Genomic DNA, 11,317 nt, shown 5'->3' with positions numbered 1-11,317 from the left:
TACACAAAGCAAAGTAAGCAAAGTTATTTGTTTACCCAGGGTGAATGGACTAAGCTCGAGATGCTTGTTTACAGCCAGACCCTGCTCATAGAATATTTCATGGTAGGGGTTCAATGCCTTGCTCAAGGGCACTTCAGCGGTGGTAATTTTAACGTGCCGGTCCGGGGATTCGAACTGGCGACCTTCCGATAACAAGACCGCTCCGCAAACCGTTCGGCCACCGCTGCCCCCACACAGGGGCTGCTATGCTCACGCACCTTTATTGAGGGGCGCTAGCCCCTCCTATACACATGGGTTTAATGTTTGTCTTGTCTAGACAAACATTAAAAACGCCATTGACAATGGACAGAGTTTAATGTTTGTTTTGTCTGTCACTGAGCAAATCGGCACATGCATGTCATATAGGAGAACCTCGGCCAATAAGGGACCACGCTTCTTATAAACTGCTATAATATGATGTTAAATTGATCCCATATGTTATGTGATGTTACAATTACAGAATGGTGGCTCATTGTAGTCGACAATTCCGTCCGCGGGTTGGTAAAGCGCCCCTGACTTCACACGGGTGAATATATCTCATCTCAGGTATTCTTGGATCAAGGGCCACAGGTTGAGAATCGCTCCACTATAAGATGCTCATCTTGTGGCCTGCATACTGTATACCTACTGTAACATGACTAGATTGGAAACGTAAAATTCAGCTTGCTACAGTACTAGCCACAACTATTTCATGCCATTTTAACCCATTTAGACCTGGGAACGATTCTACAAATGCCTTCTAAATCCTGACAGTTTTCTGAAAAACCCTATGTTTCTATGTCAGTCATTCTCAAAAGCTTTCATGTCAAGGACCCCCAAGGTTATATGTTTTTGGCCGCGGACCTCCATCTGAAAATATGATGTTCCAGGGACCCCCCCCCCCCCCCCCAGAAGCAAAGATTTGAGTTAAAAACGTTTGCTCTGAAAGAAGATATTCAAAGATTTGCACTACATTTTCATGATTTTTCAATAATAGCAGACCTACAAGCTCGTAGCGCGGCACTCGGTGCCGCGCTACGAGCTTGAAGATCTGCTATTTTTCAATAGCTAAACATAAAACACCAAAAGGGGTGATCCCGCCCAAAATGGGTTATGGATACAATATTATAGGGCAATCCCAGCAGTGTTGTATATGACATATAAGCCCTTACCTGCAGTACAGTCCAGAAACCCACTCCATGACCCATCACTCTTACAGGTCGCCTTGTGAATGTCTTGATGGCCGTCGCAGCGATAGCTGACCTCCTCGGTGACTCTGTATTCCATCTTTGGTTCAATTATTGTTGAATTTGTGATATTTGGTTTCTTACACGTAACCGCTGCTAAAAAACAAACACAAAACGTATTGAGAAAAGCTCTGGGCACTGGCACTTTCTTAACCATGTAAGCTCTATGGTCTACTCCAGGGGTGGGCAACTGGCGGCCCGGGGGCCACATGCGGCCCCCACCTTCACTTAATGCGGCCCGCATGTTAATATCAGAATACTGATATAGTATTGATTTCAGCTGTTACAATTCCAAACCCGCTTTGATTACTTCATGACTAGCATTAAATGACTAGTACTTAATGACTAGTATTAAAATGTTATTGTCTTTTTGTGTCCAATGTAGTTATGTTAAGAGTTCATAAAGTTAACATAACTATAACTAAATGCATTTGAAATTCAATAAGAAGGTTACTTTTCAGGATTCCAATTCAAAAATAGCAAAAACATATTCAGGTTTTCAATTCAAATATAGCAAAAAATAGCTCTGCGGCGCGTTTTGAGCTTGTAGATCGGCTATTTTTGCTACGACAGTAATATGCAATGTCTATATAGTGGCCCTCTCCATCGTCAAAGTTTCCCACCCCTGATGTAAGCTCTATGTTCTACTCTATAGAGGTATGTGCGTGACATCATCGTACCTGGAAGTTATGCGGGAACGCCCACTGAGTGGCAAAAACTACTTTCTGGCCATGACAGCCCATTCATCCAAACAGAAAAGTCCTGTCTGATTGCATTAAACAATGTTAAACTCACCAACATTGCAGCTGTACGAAAAGCTTGAATTATCCTCTTTCTATCTGCAAAGTTTTTGTTCATAAAAATCCACCATAGAAACGTTATGAGCTACTTTCTGTCAAGAAATGCCCTGCATTTGATTATTTTTCTAAGTTTCAGAGTTTGGAAGTGCTTGTTTTCAATAACAAAACATTTTGCTGCCTCCTGCATTATGTGACATTTAGAAACAGGTGGTACGCAGGACGGTTGAGTGATTTCCAACGAGCGCTTCCAAACTCCAACACTCCATGCTGCTCAATGTTTTGCCACTCAGTCTAGATGAGGGGGTCCTGATGGGAAAATCATGCATGTGCATACTCTCTATACATAGAAAATCGCTGATCTTCACGCTCACATTTGCTGTAGAGCCTTTAGATCAGGAATTGTTTGCTACATGTTCTAATACAAGAAATGTGTGTCACGGCATAACACGGTTCACTTACTGTAGTTCTTGCAGTGGAAAAGATGACAGTGCAGTTAGGCTAACTGAGTTATAGCTGTACCTTCACACAGGGGCTTCGGTGTCCAGCCAGCCCTTGTACAAGTGGCAGTGCTGCTGCCGTCCGTAGCTTTGTAGCCTTCGCCACATGTATATGTCACAACGTCATCCAGCTTCCACTTTTGTCCACGGGTACTGTACACATGAGCTTCCCGACGTGGGTCGTCACATTTTATTTCTAGACAAGGAACACAATTGTGAATGTTAGTCTGAATTATTCAATTGATTGATTGATTGATGTTTTTATTAAAGGACAACTTTAGGTTTTTTTTCAACCAAGGTTCATGTTTTAGGACTTAGGTTGTTATTAGAGAAAGTAAAATATGTTGATTGATTGATTGATTGATTGATTGATTGATTGATTAACAGTTTGCAGAATTACAGTACATTATTTCAAGTACAACTCAATATAACAACTGTTAACTGTGAGTGACAACACTATAAAGCATTACACTTGTTTACAATAGGGCCCACCATTTTCAATTCAATTAGAGACGTATACGAATATACACAACTATATAGTCAAAACAGGAAATCCTCATAGAGGAGGTAAAAAGAGAAAAGAAACATATACAGTTAGGGGAAAAAGGGGTGGGTGGGGGATTCAGATTTTGCGGGGGCCAGTTTCGAATTGCAGCCGTCCGTAGGTGCCCTTTGAGGGTGGTTTTGAAGGAGTCAAGGGATTCGCATGTCTTAATGACTATTGGTAGGGCGTTCCACATTTTGGTGGCATAGGAGCGAAATTAATTTAGTCCTTTGTTTGTGCCGAATCTGGGTTGCACATGGTTTGTTGAACTCCCTCTGGTGTTGTGGGTGTGGACTATGTTGACATTAAGGAAGGTACATGGGTATCTTGGTGGTGTAGCGAATCTTGTGGACCAGACCCATTGCAAGATGCTGTACTCTGTCGTCAACCCTAAGCCATTCCAGCCTATCAAAGTGGGCAGGGGTGAGGTGGGTTCGGGGAGTGAGGCCAAGTAGTAGCCTGACCAGTTTGTTTTGGGAAGTCTGGAGCCTAGTTTTAAGGGCCTTTGAGGTGCTGTGGTACCAGGAGGTGCATGCATAGTCGAAGAATCCTTGTACGAGGGCTCCTGTTAAGGTCTTCAAGGTGTTTTTGTTGACCAGTGAGGAGATCCTGTATAGGAATCTTGTTCTTTGGTTGACTTTTTTGATTACGTTGGTGGCCATTTTATCACAGGAAAGATTTGCCTCCAGGATGTGGATGTGGATGTGTATTTTTTTTTTTTTTTTTTTGTTGCTTTCTTTCGTTTTAGTGGTTTTCGTGTTTTTGTTTTTGGGGGCATTGGAGCTTGGAGCAAGTGACTAATATGTATTATTATTTTTATTTACAAAATTTGACGCCACTCTTTTGTGTCCAGATGTAATTTCCTCGTGTCTGGACTATAGTAAATAATGAAGAAATTGCCTTCAAAATTTTGTAAAAAATCTAAAACATGAACAATCAAAAACATGAACATTGGTTGGGAAAAAAAACTAAAGTTGTCCTTTAAGGAAAAGGTTTATAAACACGTATTTGTACATAGTCATCAAAAGCTGATCTGTACCGTGACATGCTGGTACAAAATCCCATTTTCCATCTTGTTTGCAGGTAATGACTCTAGTGTCGGTGCTATGGCTACCAATATAGAAGCCTCTGTCACATTTCACTGTGACGGTGTCATCAGGTGTGAATACACTCGTGTCGGGTTCATATCGGGTTCCTTGGTCCGGTGTCCGTAGTAGACATCTCACAGCTGAATTGTTTGGGGGGGGAAAATAAAAATGTGTGATCTGTCAGTTGGTTGCAATATAACCCATTTAGGCCTGCCGTCGAAATTTATAAAATGTCTTCTAAATCCTGACAGTTTTCTGTCAGGATTGGCGCCACATTTTCACGATTATTTTCAAAAATAGCAGATCTACAAGCTCATAGCGCGCCACCGAGTGGCGCGCTATGAGCTTGTAGATCTGCTATTTTTCAATAGCTAAAGTATAACATAAAACACCAAAAGGGGCCCAAAATGGGTTATGGATACAATATTATAGGGCAATCATAGCAGTGTTGTACAGTATATGACATATAAGCCCTTACCTGCAGTACAGTCCAGAAACCCACTCCATGACCCATCACTCTTACAGGTCGCCTTGTGAATGTCTTGATGGCCGTCGCAGCGATAGCTGACCTCCTCGGTGACTCTGTATTCCATCTTTGGTTCAATTATTGTTGAATTTGTGATATTTGGTTTCTTACACGTAACCGCTGTTAAAAAACAAACACAAAACGTATTGAGAAAAGCTCTGGGCACTGGCACTTTCTTAACCATGTAAGCTCTATGGTCTACTCCAGGGGTGGGCAACTGGCGGCCCGGGGGCCACATGCGGCCCCCACCTTCACTTAATGCGGCCCGCATGTTAATATCAGAATACTGATATAGTATTGATTTCAGCTGTTACAATTCCAAACCCGCTTTGATTACTTCATGACTAGCATTAAATGACTAGTACTTAATGACTATAGTATTAAAATGTTATTGTCTTTTTGTGTCCAATGTAGTTATGTTAACAGTTCATACAGTTAACATAACTATAACTAAATGCATTTGAAATTCAATAAGAAGGTTACTTTTCAGGATTCCAGTTCAAAAATAGCAAAAACATATTCAGGTTTTCAATTCAAATATAGCAAAAAATAGCTCTGCGGCGCGTTTTGAGCTTGTAGATCGGCTATTTTTGCTACGACAGTAATATGCAATGTGGCCCTCTGGAGTGAGTGTGAATATAGTGGCCCTCTCCATCGTCAAAGTTTCCCACCCCTGATGTAAGCTCTATGGTCTACTCTATAGAGGGTATGCGCGTGACATCATCGTACCTGGAAGTTATGCGGGAACGCCCACTGAGTGGCAAAAAACTACTTTCTGGCCATGACAGCCCATTCATCCAAACAGAAAAGTCCTGTCTGATTGCATTAAACAATGTTAAACTCACCAACATTGCAGCTGTACGAAAAGCTTGAATTATCCTCTTTCTATCTGCAAAGTTTTTGTTCATAAAAATCCACCATAGAAACGTTATGAGCTACTTTCTGTCAAGAAAAGTTTCAGAGTTTGGAAGTGCTTGTTTTCAATAACAAAACATTTTGCTGCCTCCTGCATTATGTGACATTTAGAAACAGGTGGTACGCAGGACGGTTGAGTGATTTCCAACGAGCGCTTCCAAACTCCAACACTCCATGCTGCTCAATGTTTTGCCACTCAGTCTAGATGAGGGGGGCGTGTCCTGATGGGAAAATCATGCATGTGCATACTCTCTATACATGACGAAAATCGCTGATCTTCACGCTCACATTTACTGTAGAGCCTTTAGATCAGCAATTGTTTGCTACATGTTCTAATACAAGAAATGTGTGTCACGGCATAACACGGTTCACTTAGTTCTTGCAGTGGAAAAGATGACAGTGCAGTTAGGCTAACTGAGTTATAGCTGTACCTTCACACAGGGGCTTCGGTGTCCAGCCATCCCTTGTACAAGTGGCAGTGCTGCTGCCGTCCGTAGCTTTGTAGCCTTCGCCACATGTATATGTCACAATGTCATCCAGCTTCCACTTTTGTCCACGGGTACTGTACACATGAGCTTCCCGGCGTGGGTTGTCACATTTTATTTCTAGACAAGGAACACGATCGTGAATGTTAGTCTGAATTATTCAATTGATTGATTGATTTGATGTTTTTATTAAAGGACAACTTTAGGTTTATTAAAGGACAACTTTAGGTTTTTTTTCAACCAAGGTTCATGTTTTAGGTTGTTATTAGAGAAAGTAAAATATGTTGATTGATTGATTGATTGATTGATTGATTGATTGATTTATTGACAGTTGGCAGAATTACAGTACATTTCAAGTCTCAATACAACAACTGTTAACTGTGAGTGGACGAGACTATAAAGCATTACACTTGTTTACAATAGGGCCCACCATTTTCAATTCATCAAAACAATTAGAGACGTACGAATATACACAACTATATAGTCAAAACAGGAAATTATCATAGAGGTAAAAAGGGAACAGAAACATATACAGTGAGGGGAAAAAGGGGTGGGTGGGGGATTCAGATTTTGCGGGGGCCAGTTTCGAATTGCAGCCGTCCGTAGGTGCCTGTCAATTAGGGATTTGCATGTCTTAATGACTGTTGGTAGGGCGTTCCACATGTTGGTGGCATAGGAGCGAAATTAATTTAGTCCCTTGTTTGTTCCGAATCTGGGTTGCACATGGTTTGTTGAACTCCCTCTGGTGTTGTGGGTGTGGACTTCGTTAACATTAAGGAAGTATCTAGACAGGTACATGGGTATCTTGGTGGTGTAGCGAATCTTGTGGACCAGACCCATTGCAAGATGCTGTACTCTGTCGTCAACCCTAAGCCATTCCAGCCTATCAAAGTGGGGGGGAGGTGGGTTCGGGGAGTGAGGCCAAGTAGTAGCCTGACCAGTTTGTTTTGGGAAGTCTGGAGCCTAGTTTTAAGGGCCTTAGAGGTGCTGTGGTACCAAGAGTTTGCATGCATAGTCGAAGAAACCTTGTACGAGGGCTCCTGTTAGGGTCTTCAAGGTGTTTTTGTTGACCAGTGAGGAGATCCTGTATAGGAATCTTGTTCTTTGGTTGACTTTTTTGATTACGTTGGTGGCCATTTTATCACCGGAAAGATTTGCCTCCAGGATGTGGATGTGGATGTGTATTATTTATTTTATTTATTTTTATTTTTTTGTTGCTTTCTTTCGTTTTAGTGGTTTTTGTGATTTGTTTTTGGGGGCATTGGAGCTTGGAGCAAGTGACTAATATGTATTATTATTATTATTATTTTTATTTACAAAATTTGACGCCACTCTTTTGTGTCCAGATGTAATTTCCTAGGGTCTGGACTATAGTAAATAATGATTTTTGTAAAAATTCTAAAACATGAACATTGGTTGGAAAAAAAAACTAAAGTTGTCCTTTAAGGAAAAGGTTTATAAACACGTATTTGTACATAGTCATCAAAAGCTGATCTGTACCGTGACATGCTGGTACAAAATCCCATTTTCCATCTTGTTTGCAGGTAATGACTCTAGTGTCGGTGCTATGGCTACCAATATAGAAGCCTCTGTCACATTTCACTGTGACGGTGTCATCAGGTGTGAATACACTCGTGTCGGGTTCATATCGGGTTCCTTGGTCCGGTGTCCGTAGTAGACATCTCACAGCTGAATTGTTTGGGGGGGGGAAATAAAAATGTGTGATCTGTCAGTTGGTTGCAATATAACCCATTTAGGCCTGCCGTCGAAATTTATAAAATGTCTTCTAAATCGTGACAGTTTTCTGTCAGGATTTGCACCACATCTTCATTTTTTCAAAAATAGCAGACCTACAAGCTCGTAGCGCGCCACTCGGTGGCGCGCTATGAGCTTGTAGATCTGCTATTTTTCAATAGCTAAATTATAACATAATATTTAAAACACCAAAATGGGATAAATGAGACTGTGAGATCAACATAATACCGGTATATGCTTTAACCATAATTTAACCTTTGGGTTCTCAAAGTGGGATCTGGGGACCCTAAGGGCTCCTTGGGGGAGTTCCAGGGGGTCCCCAGCTAAATTAGTTAATATAGCATGAAGTTAAGTTACATCCATCTTCCATCCATTTTATGCTTTGGCTATAAAAAAAATAATAAAAAGGAATCTTGGGAAATTTGTATAAACTACTAAACTGGACCTGTCTGGTTTGGGAACGATCTAAGTTTGGTAAAATTTGTATATAAATGATTTGGCACCTTTTTAACATCACTGCAAACTTTTGTATCTATTATTATCTATTTTGTCTATCTAAATGCTCGGCAAAAAATGTGTGACACTATCGGTTTCAAATGGCTATCAATTCAACAAGGCATGAATGAAAACATATTTCACAATTTCTAAAATAAAAGATACTCACGGTCACATGCTGGCGTCGGTACCCAGCCCCCTCGGTAACCTACTTTTGTGCACCGTGGAGGTAAATGTTGAGTCGGTTTGAACTTCCTGTCACACGCAAAGCTCAGGGTTTCATCTTTCTTGTACTCTGAGATTTCGCCAAGCACTGTTCCATTTTCAATCTGGGGTTTTGTACACATGACCTCTGTTGAAGCATACAAACACACACGCGCACGCACACACACACACACACACACACACACACACACACACACACACACACACACACACACACACACACACAGACACACGCACACGCACACGCAGTGTTCTCAACAGTGTTTTAGTCATAGTCTTTTGAATAGTTTTCATTTAGTTTGAGTCACATTTTGGTTACCTGGAACGTTTTAGTGTTTGTCTAGTTTTAGTCGACTAAGTATCATACGATTTTAGTCGACTAAATCACCTCTAGATTTAGTCCGGGACCCAAACTAGTGAATATAGCAGATCTACAAGCCCACAAGGCGTTGCCTCGCGCCGCGTTGTGAGCCTGTAGATCGGCTATTTTCACTACTTCTTAAACATTTCGTTTTCTAATTTTATGAAATTTTATGATTTCTTCATGAAATTACTGAAAAATCTCATTGCATTTAGCCTTATATTCACGAAATCTGTTGCTTTTTTGGGAATGTTTTTTTTATAATAATTAAAAACTAAATGTAGGAAACCAAAAATAAAGGGACCCATAAAAATGTGTCCGTGACCCACAAATGGGTCCCGACCCAGCGTTTGGGAACCACTGCTACAATGCATGTCAAACTTTTATTTAGGTTGAGAATCAGTGCTCTAGTCCAGGGGTTCTCAACCCGTGGGTCGCGACCCCTCGGGGGGTCGCCAAATTATTTTGGGGGGTCCCCAAAATATATTTAAAAAAAAAAAGTTTTTTTCTTTTTTTTTAATTAACTGAATGGCTGGAAAATGGAAATGAAGAGTTTACATAGTACTAATCCTTAATGATTATATCTAGTTTCAGTATTCATTTATGATCTCTAGTATTAAGGTTATATTTTTGCAGTCAGTTTGTATTGGGGGTGGGGAGGGGCTGGGGACCCCCGGAAATGCTTTGTCCATGTCTCGTGACGGGGGTCGCGAGACATGGACAAAGCATTTCCGGGGGTCCACATGCAGCCAAAAACGTTGAGAACCCCTGCTCTAGTCCAGGGGTTCTCAACCCGTGGGTCGCGACCCCTCGGGGGGTCGCCAAATTATTTTAGGGGGTCCCCAAATTATTTAAAAAAAAAAAATATATATATATATATATATATATATTTTTTTTTTTTCACGATTTTTCAAAAATAGCAGACCTACAAGCTCGTAGCGCGCCACTCGGTGGCGCGCTATGAGCTTGTAGATCTGCTATTTTTAAATAGCTAAATTATAACAATGCTTAAAACACCAAAAGGGGTTCCCGCCCAAAATGGTTTAAGGTTATTGTAGCAGTCAATTTATATTGGGGGTCGGGAGGGGGCGGGGCGGGGGTCCCGAGACGTTGCCAAAGCATTTCCGGGGGTCCCCGGCCAAAAACGTTGAGAACCCCTGCTCTAGTCCAGTGGTTCCCAAACCTTTTCATGTCAAGGACCCCCAAATTTACACTAATTAGCCCGCGGACCCCCATTTGAAGAGATATGCCAGGGACCCCGATAAAATAAGATTTTTACAGCTCTAGCAGTGATTCTCAACCCGTTTAATTTCAAGGACCCCCAGTTTGACATGCATTCGTCTACGGACCCCCATGTTTATTGACATTTCTATCTCTGGGACCCCCAATTTATATTGTAAAATCACTGTTAATTTAACTCCGAGAGTGTACAAATGGAACGGACCTGTTAGCGTCCATTTGGTTTCATTTGTATACACTCTCAGAGTTACAGACGGTACAGACCCATAAGGGTATATAAATGCACCATTTTTACTAGACTATTAATAGTCCGGGAACCGAAGGGTGATTTTTGGCTGAACGTGGTTTCGTCAGATAAAGTTTTTTTGTCAACTGATTCTTGTAGCATGGGGTCACCTCTTAATAATTCAAGAGGGTGCCCAGTGATATCCCTTAGGCATTTTTTGTTATTAGCCCCTTAATGCCCGAAACACAAAAGAATCCACCCAAAATAGAGTTTTATGGTATTTCATGCAAAATACTTGGTCTAAATGCATCAACTTTGATTTCTACAGTGTTTATGAATGTGGATATGCAATTAATGTATAACATTTATGATTAATGCATTATTTATTAATGCATATTATTAACCCCTTCATGCCTGAAAACCCCAACATGCCATAAAATATATCTTTTGAGAATGAGATTGTATGCACAATCAAGTCAAATGTATCAAATCTGCTTTCTACCATCTGTATTAGTGAAACTGTAGCATATTTCTTTTCAGGTTGAAGATGGTGGCAACAACAGCCAAATCCAATTCAAATGATACACTCCAAAGTGTATGACCTAAATTATATCTATTCAATGGTCATCGTACTCCTGTCTAGTGACTGTGACGTTCATGTGGAGGATGGCCTTGCCTATGAGCTGGCACCAGTCTTAACTGCCATGTTCACAGAGGATGGAATGCAAATGTATATACCTTTATTGAAAGGATAAGCCCCTTGAGATGCATCATCTCATTTTAGAGGGGGTCCTCAACACCGATGAACAGTAATAATAAACAGCATCATCGAATAAGCAAGGTATAAATATGAACATGCATATTGGAAAAGAGGCAGCACTTTGTTTGTTGTAGAA

General features: G+C 40.9%; 1 long non-coding RNA gene across 1 annotated transcript; it reads right to left on the bottom strand.

Annotated features, from left to right (window-relative positions):
* Nucleotides 1-1,263: 1,263 nt before the first annotated feature.
* Nucleotides 1,264-4,327, bottom strand: LOC306918523. Its single transcript, XR_013789346.1, has 3 exons — nucleotides 4,146-4,327; nucleotides 2,585-2,758; nucleotides 1,264-1,358 (listed from the first exon to the last, which is right to left on the bottom strand). It is a non-coding gene; the product is annotated as an uncharacterized lncRNA (long non-coding RNA).
* Between the last annotated feature and the right edge of the window lie 6,990 nt (nucleotides 4,328-11,317).

This window comes from Electrona antarctica, assembly GCF_951216825.1.
Source record: "Electrona antarctica genome assembly, contig: scaffold_117, whole genome shotgun sequence".
Taxonomy (NCBI): domain Eukaryota; kingdom Metazoa; phylum Chordata; class Actinopteri; order Myctophiformes; family Myctophidae; genus Electrona; species Electrona antarctica.
Note: the sequence above shows the minus strand (reverse complement) of the source record. Positions and strands in the feature narration are given on the sequence as shown.